Consider the following 7,365-nt stretch of genomic DNA (forward strand, 5'->3'; position numbering starts at 1 on the left):
AAATATGCACTGTGATTCAGTTATAAGGTATAGTTCTTCTTCTTTGGAGCAATGTTTTTTTTTGTTGCTGAACATTAGCATGGTTTCGTGTGGCTTAGAGCCTATTTGAGTGGCTTGTTGCACGGACAATGGGTCATTAGGCCATATCTTTTTTTCTGGAACTTCCCTTTCCCCTGGATAGGAAGTTCTGCTCTCATTTCACAGTTTGTTAAACAGTCATCATGGACATCGTGAGAAGAATGTCCTGCAATATCTTGTACGAGTACATAGGTTTGTCTTAACTCCAATCCTCCTGTACACGCTGATTGATCAAACCGTGATGCCTTAAAAAATGAATTTTGTGATGCTTCTTGGTATGGCAGGCACTGGCTGAACCGTGACGCCTAGCATATCAAATAGGATGCGGCATTGTAGGGTTTATTAGGGATCGCAGGATGCGGAGTGTTGGTTCTGAAAGAAAAAGAGGTCACAAGTTAGTGTGATAATTAACTGTTCAAGTATGTCAGTTTTGCCCCTGTTATGAAATTTGTCCAGCTATTCCTTGATGCGCATAAACAAAGAATCAGTTATTCCTTGTCACGTATAAACAAAGAATAAGCTATTCCTTGTCATGTATAAACAAAGAATAAGCATTTCTAAAGAGAAAATACGATCACCTGACTTTATAAATAAAGCGAAGCATGGCAACGCAAGCCATACACCAGCATCATAGTACGACAGAGCATAAATTCAAGAAACATAACATGGCAATAGAAGAGCACACGCAGGCCACAAGTAACATCTAGGGATAAAATAAAAGGGTAGAGCTACTCAGGCGCTGATGACAAGGAGATAGCAGATGCACGAATCTTGGAGGTCATGAGGTCCATGTCATCAATGTCTTGCGCTTTAGCGAGCGGTCACCATTACTGTAAGATGGCAATCAATTTAAACACACAATCAGTAGGCTTAGCCGGAAAAAATAAGTGCCAAAGTAAACTTTTAACGGGACGTCTCGTTGGGCACAACGAGGTATTCAATGAAACTAAGAGAAGTTTCTAGGATCCCAAGTGACATTGAGCCACAAACGGACATCGCTCCAAATGAACTTAGCCTCCACATTCTCAACCTCTCCACAAAGAGTGCAAGTTGTGTTCACCGGCCCATGCCGTTTAATGATTTGGTCACTGGACCGTGATCGCTTGCCACAGAATATCTTAGTTTGAATATTGTCCTTCCACGTTCCTTCAATTTACTAGAGCGAGTTCTGAATTGCAGCCTGTTTTACAAAGATTTCACCCCAAAAAATCCAGCAGTGGTATGGAGTAGTAACAAAGAATATGTTATTCCTTGCATTAAAACAAATATCGCAGATTATCCTGTAAACAAAGCGCACCTCACCTTTGTTCCTGCAGGCATAGCCAACAAAAACAATCAACTCACTCACCAACACAAAAGGCTCCAACAAATTGAGTAGACTTTGTAAACTAATTTCTAAAGTAAGTACAAAGGGACCACAACATTGATAGAGAGATTTCTAAGGGTTTTGTTGCAGAGTCTCCATTCTCACGATCTCAGTCTCGGCTATAGTGGCCTAATGTGAGTGGACCTCAAGGCTCACTAGCGAAATCCCGCACCGCCTTGGGCAACAGTTCGATTCGACGCCATTCAGTGACATCCTATCCGAAAGCGTTGAACGGCATGGTGTTGATGTAGGTGCTCGACCTACCAAGGAACAACGACACCGATATCCCGGTGTCGCTTTTGTAGTTGTAGTTAGTAAGATTAATTAAAGTAATTCTCTCATCGAATTCATCTCCACAATGACCACAAGGTTAAGATCAGCGTGTGTATTTGGATGTCTACGCCTCTTCCAATCGGCTTAGAGCATCTTTAAACTAACACCTATAATTTAACTCCTTGAACTAACTCACAAAACATAACCGTCAATAAATTCCAGGCTGTGGGAGGCTTATATCTAGCCCATCCCCAATCAGCTTAACTCCTAAAAATTTCTATACACAATGACAAATGGGCCCCACCTATCAGCCAATCTTTCACTAACCCCTTCTCTGCTTGCTCTTGCAGCACACAACCGACGACAGTCGTTGCGCATGCAACCGTCATGTTTGTGCTTGCTTCGCTCGCTACTTGGGACGCGTGGTGACTGATTTGAGGACAAAAAGATGCGGCGAGCCGATTACCCACCGCGACGGAGCTCGAGCCTGCTGCGGCACTGCTCGCGAGGGGACTCCCAAGTGATGGAGGTGAGCAAGCACTCGAGCGGCAAGCTAGCGGAGGGTCGTCCAATGGCTTGGGCCTTGGCGGCAGAGAGACATGTAGGGATCACCACCGAGACGAACGGTCATCAACCGATATCCCTATATCCATGACCTGGAAAAGACGGCCATCAGCCGATACATGTGCTAGTCTCTATGTATGTGTCCACAAGCATATTTTTCCTAGGGGTCCATTTAGAATAATACCCGCTAAATTAATGTGGATTCAGTGGTGTCAAATCCAGGAAAATATGGGGCAGTGGGTGCGATTTGTAGGTATCGGGATGGAGCCTTTCTTGGCGCTTCGGCGATTGTCTTCAGGTATATCACAAATCCTCAAACATTGGAGGCACTGGCGATAAGAGAGGCTTTGGCACTCTCGGATGATTTGTATATCCAGCGCATTCATATAGCCTCGGATTGCAAGATGGTGGTCGACGACCTCAAGTGCGGGAGCTCTACAGTTTATGGAGCAATGGTGCATGAAATATTAGACCATTCTTCAAATTTTCAGTTTTGTAAAATAGTTCATGGGTTAAGGAGTTCAAATTTTAAAGCTCACAATTTAGTGAAGCACGCACTATCTCTCCGGGATAGCCGCCATGTTTGGTTAGGCCATCCTGGAGAACTTCATTCCGTCCCTGTTACTAGTAGAAAAAGGGTCGAATGTGAGACACATTAGTGCCGGTTTGAATTTGAGCCGGCACTAATGTGTCCATTAGTGCTGGTTCCAACGGCTAGCCGGGAGGAGCTCTTTAGTACCGGTTCGTGGTGAACCTTTAGCACCGGTTCGTGCCACGAACTGGTACTAAAGAGAGTGGTGGTAGGATGTTGTCAGTCTGGGGCCCCTCCAGCACCTTTAGTACCGGTTCGTGGCAGGAACCGGTACTAAAGGTCGCCCTACATAAACCCTTCGTCCACCCGAGCTCGCTCTGTTCTTCCCCTTTCCCCTCCCAAATTTTGTCAAGATTTGAAGGCCCCCATCCATTCAAGTGATCATCGTGCTCCGAAGGGGAATTCTACTACCCGCTACCGCCCCAATGAACTACTCCCAATTGTCATCGTCCTCCGAAGGCACCAAGATATATATGCATAACGTGTACAATATATAGTATCGTAAAATACCAGCAAACGAAAAAGAATTAAATGGAAAACACAAAATTACAACACCAACCGGTACTAAAGCTCTCCCCACACCCGGCCCTGGCTCGTGCCACGTGGTGGCCCTTTAGCTGCGGTTCGATCCGAACCGGTACTGTTCCCCACCCTTTAGTGCCGGTTCTTACGAACCGGGGCTATAGCCCGGTTCTGCACTAGTGTGTAAACATTATGAAAAATTAATAAAGCTTTTGCGATATTGTCTAAAAAAAGCTCAAAAAACAATTTGCCTAAAAAAAGCTCGAAAAACAATAGCTAGACTGCAGGTGTCTTGAGGGATTTTCCTGCAAAACGTTATGATGGATCATCAAGAAATAAAAAAGGTATATATAGATATCCTAACTGACAACAACATGTACGAGAGCTTGGTCAAAAAGAAAGAACGTGGCAACACGAGAGCGATCTTAAAGCAAGGGACGACTCCGCCGCCGTCGACATACCTCGCCGCAGCCGGCCTTCCCCCTCCCGATCCATCTCCATGGGGATCCATGCCGCCGCGCGCACGACGAAGCAGTGGCTGCGGGAGCTATTTACTCCTCCGTGCGCACGTACGCATCTCTCTCCCTGGTCCGACCGCATCTCTCTCCTTCAAGCATGCAGTTTAACTCTGTTGTAATTGGTCTGGCGAGGCTGGTATCATTGCAGATGGTGGATCAGCCTGCCGGCGACGTGAACCTGTGTTTGACAAACTCGCCTTGGTATATACTCCTACATATGCATTAATTCTTGGCCGGCAATCAAGTGTTTGTAGTTACAAGTAAAATATCTAGCACGTTATGCATTCGAGCTTATGACTTTGGATGTGAATTCAACACAAAGATACGCACAATTATGAAAAAAAAATTACATCTTCTCGTGAATAAACTGGTTTGTGCTTTGCAAATTCCTTAACGTCCTGACATGTAGTATCTTGCAAGCATATATGCATGCTTACCAAAGAAATCTTCAAGGCTCGCCGTAGATCTGCCACAAAACACAGTTACATAGGTTCAACCCAGTTGATGCACCCTCATCATCAGAATTGCAAATAAATGTGCTAATTACCAAGAGTCCAAGATGCATATATGTGTGGTTGTGTTTCTGAACTTTCCTTGTTTCGTTGGCTTTGTGTGCGTCTTGCTATGCAGGACCTCCCCTCAATGCGATGATTAAGTCAATAAAGCTCCTATTATAAAATAAACATATATGTGTGTGGGTGCTTGTTTTATTCAAATTAACGACAAATCAAGTCAGCACACGTTTATTACTATCTGCTGTCTAACCGTGGAACTTTTCGACCTTGATTCCGCAGGACATCATACATCATATACATTCCCTCTTGCCAGTGCGAGATGCTGCTCGTGCTGCCTGCGTGTGTCGTGGATTTCTGCATTCCTGGAGATGCTATACCAACCTCACTCTCAACGTGGAAACACTTGGGTTGACTGGCAAGACATATAAGGATGCAGATATCTTTCTTAGGGACTCTCGTGTTCTTATCAACATAGTTGACAAAATTCTTAGGAACCACTCCCGCCATGGGGTGGAGGTTTCCAGGCTTAATCTTGAGCTCTACTATTGCAAAAATATCGACGCGTCATACCTGGACAGATGGCTCCAAATCACTGCTGTTCGCCCGGGGATCAAAGAACTTAAGCTTGTGTTGTGTAGATCCATGAAGAAAGAGTACATCTTCCCATGTTCGGTTTTGTCTAATGAGGCGGCTGCAAGTTCAATTAGGTGTCTTGAACTCCATGTTTGCGCTTTCCGTCCGACAACAACACTTGGCTGCTTGAGTAGATTGGAAACATTATGTTTGTATTGAGTCAACATTACTGATGAGGGATTAGGGCACTTGCTCTCCAAATCTTTCGGTTTGGGGAAGATTGATATCATGAATTGCAGAAAGATAATATGCTTGAAGATACCATGTACGCTGCAGCAACTCAATGTCCTAACACTTAGCTGGTGTGAGGGGTTGCAGGCGGTAGAGATCAATGCTCCCAACCTCTCTACTTTGCACTTTCTTGGGACCCTGGTAGAAATCTCAGTTGCACATCCTTCGCAACTTCAGGATGTGCATTTGGTAGGTACATCCCACTTGCTGCCTTATGCTCGTGCAAAGCTTTCATGCATCGCGCCAAATGTTAAGAGCCTATCCTTGATCTCTCTTTGGGAGGTATGTGTTGGTTTTTACTCTTGTACCAATATGAAAAGCATAAGTTATGATATGATATTTTCCACATGAGCAATCCAAAGTCTCAATTCCAAATTCATAATTCCTCGTCCAATAGTTGTGGGCATAATTGTTGTGATCCGTTCTTTAATTCTTGGTATCACTCTGTACTGTTGAGAAGGTGCTCATGCTTAAAGAGTTTGTGTTTTACGTGCTATTCTAATATTCTTCACTCTAAGAAATATGATGGTGCCTATCATCGAGTTGTCTAAAGAAAAAATAAGATCGAATTGTACAAGATATACGGGCTTATAAATTACGTGTCATTCAATACATTTGATTTATTATTAATTAACATTTATTTAAGAGATGCACGATTACATGTTTTTATAGTTCTCTTGCACCACAATATTCAACATAAGTATACATGTTCAAATAAGAAACTAGTAAATTTCAAAAGAACTATTTTCCACATGTGATTTGTGTTAGTCTAACATGGTTTACCCAACTGTTGGTAGTGAAATTATCGGATCAACAGTTTTTTCATGTATATAACACATGCATATTTTGACCGAGGCCTGATTGATCTCTGGACCCTCTGTTCTTCAGAATGTCGATATTCCAGTGATGCCCTCGAAGTTCCCCTACCTCAAGAAGTTGAAAATTGACATCCTAAGATCATTGCAAGGCTTGTTGTCACTGGTTTCTTTTCTCGATGCTTCTCCAGCCTTGGATTCTTTTACCCTACATGTAAGTCATATCTCTTAGAGCTATATATCTATAAATGATGTTACACAGGTTATCAAAGAACAGTGGCACTAATGTCGATTGATCCTACATATCTATGTCCAGGTAGGTCAGGATGCCTTGAGACCTGATGATTTTGTTGTTGGAGGCGATAATGCTAATTACGAGAGGTGGCAACCACAGCGCCGGCATGATTGCCTCAGAGAGTGACGATCACAGGCTTTTGTTCATCAAAGAAGCTCGTTCAGTTTGTGATCTATATCCTTGAGGGCAGTCCCCAGCTTGAGTGCCTCACACTAGACACAACCCCTGGGCCTCGCTATAGTACGAAGTGTGGTATCATTAGAAAGCACACCTCAAAAAAGATGGGCATATGCTGCCCAATGATGACCGAGAGTAATATAGCAGAGGCTCACGAAGCTGTTAAGGCTGCGAACACATACATTGCAGGGAGAGTTCCCTTGGGTGTTGGATTGCAGGTCTTGGAGCCATGTAGTGAATGCAACAATCCCAAGCGGTGGTAGATGTATGTGGTATCTAGTGTGGTTTGTCCTAAAGCTATTCATTAACATGTATACTTAATTTGTTCAAAGTTCAACCATGGTCGGCAAGAGGATTATTATTGCCTTTGTGTGTTTTTTTCTTTTGAGAAACTGGCAGCACCACATCTTTTCCTTAAGAAGAAATAGAGTCAAGATGCAGGAGCAGCTTGTTTCTAAACTGGAACACCTCTTTGGTGGCCTGGCCTGGCATTTGTTGTTAGTTGCTTTTTCTACAGTTCTTTTATTGATCACAATAGTGTTAATTATGGTGCTAATACTCGTGGGTACTAGTAGGTGTGCTGATTGTAGTTTCTGTTTTTGCGTGCTGTTTAGATGCCAGCCATTGGTTAATGACCATTCCACAGTCTTGTTCCAATCCCTCCTGATATTCCCACGGCATGGTGTTTTTATTTCCCCCCAATACTGCTCAATTTTGCACTGCTGTTTCTATTTGTCCCCATATATCTTTCCAGGCAATGGAATAATTTTATCGCACAGCCCCCCC

At 43.5% G+C, this 7,365-nt stretch overlaps 1 long non-coding RNA gene across 1 annotated transcript; it reads left to right on the plus strand.

Moving 5' to 3' along the window:
* Window positions 1–3,792: 3,792 nt before the first annotated feature.
* On the plus strand, window positions 3,793–7,061 carry LOC123050628 (uncharacterized). Its single transcript, XR_006423811.1, has 4 exons — window positions 3,793–4,114; window positions 4,708–5,574; window positions 6,181–6,321; window positions 6,424–7,061. It is a non-coding gene; the product is annotated as an uncharacterized lncRNA (long non-coding RNA).
* The last annotated feature ends 304 nt before the right edge of the window (window positions 7,062–7,365 follow it).

This window comes from Triticum aestivum, chromosome 2D (assembly GCF_018294505.1).
Source record: "Triticum aestivum cultivar Chinese Spring chromosome 2D, IWGSC CS RefSeq v2.1, whole genome shotgun sequence".
NCBI classification, from domain to species: Eukaryota; Viridiplantae; Streptophyta; class Magnoliopsida; order Poales; family Poaceae; genus Triticum; species Triticum aestivum.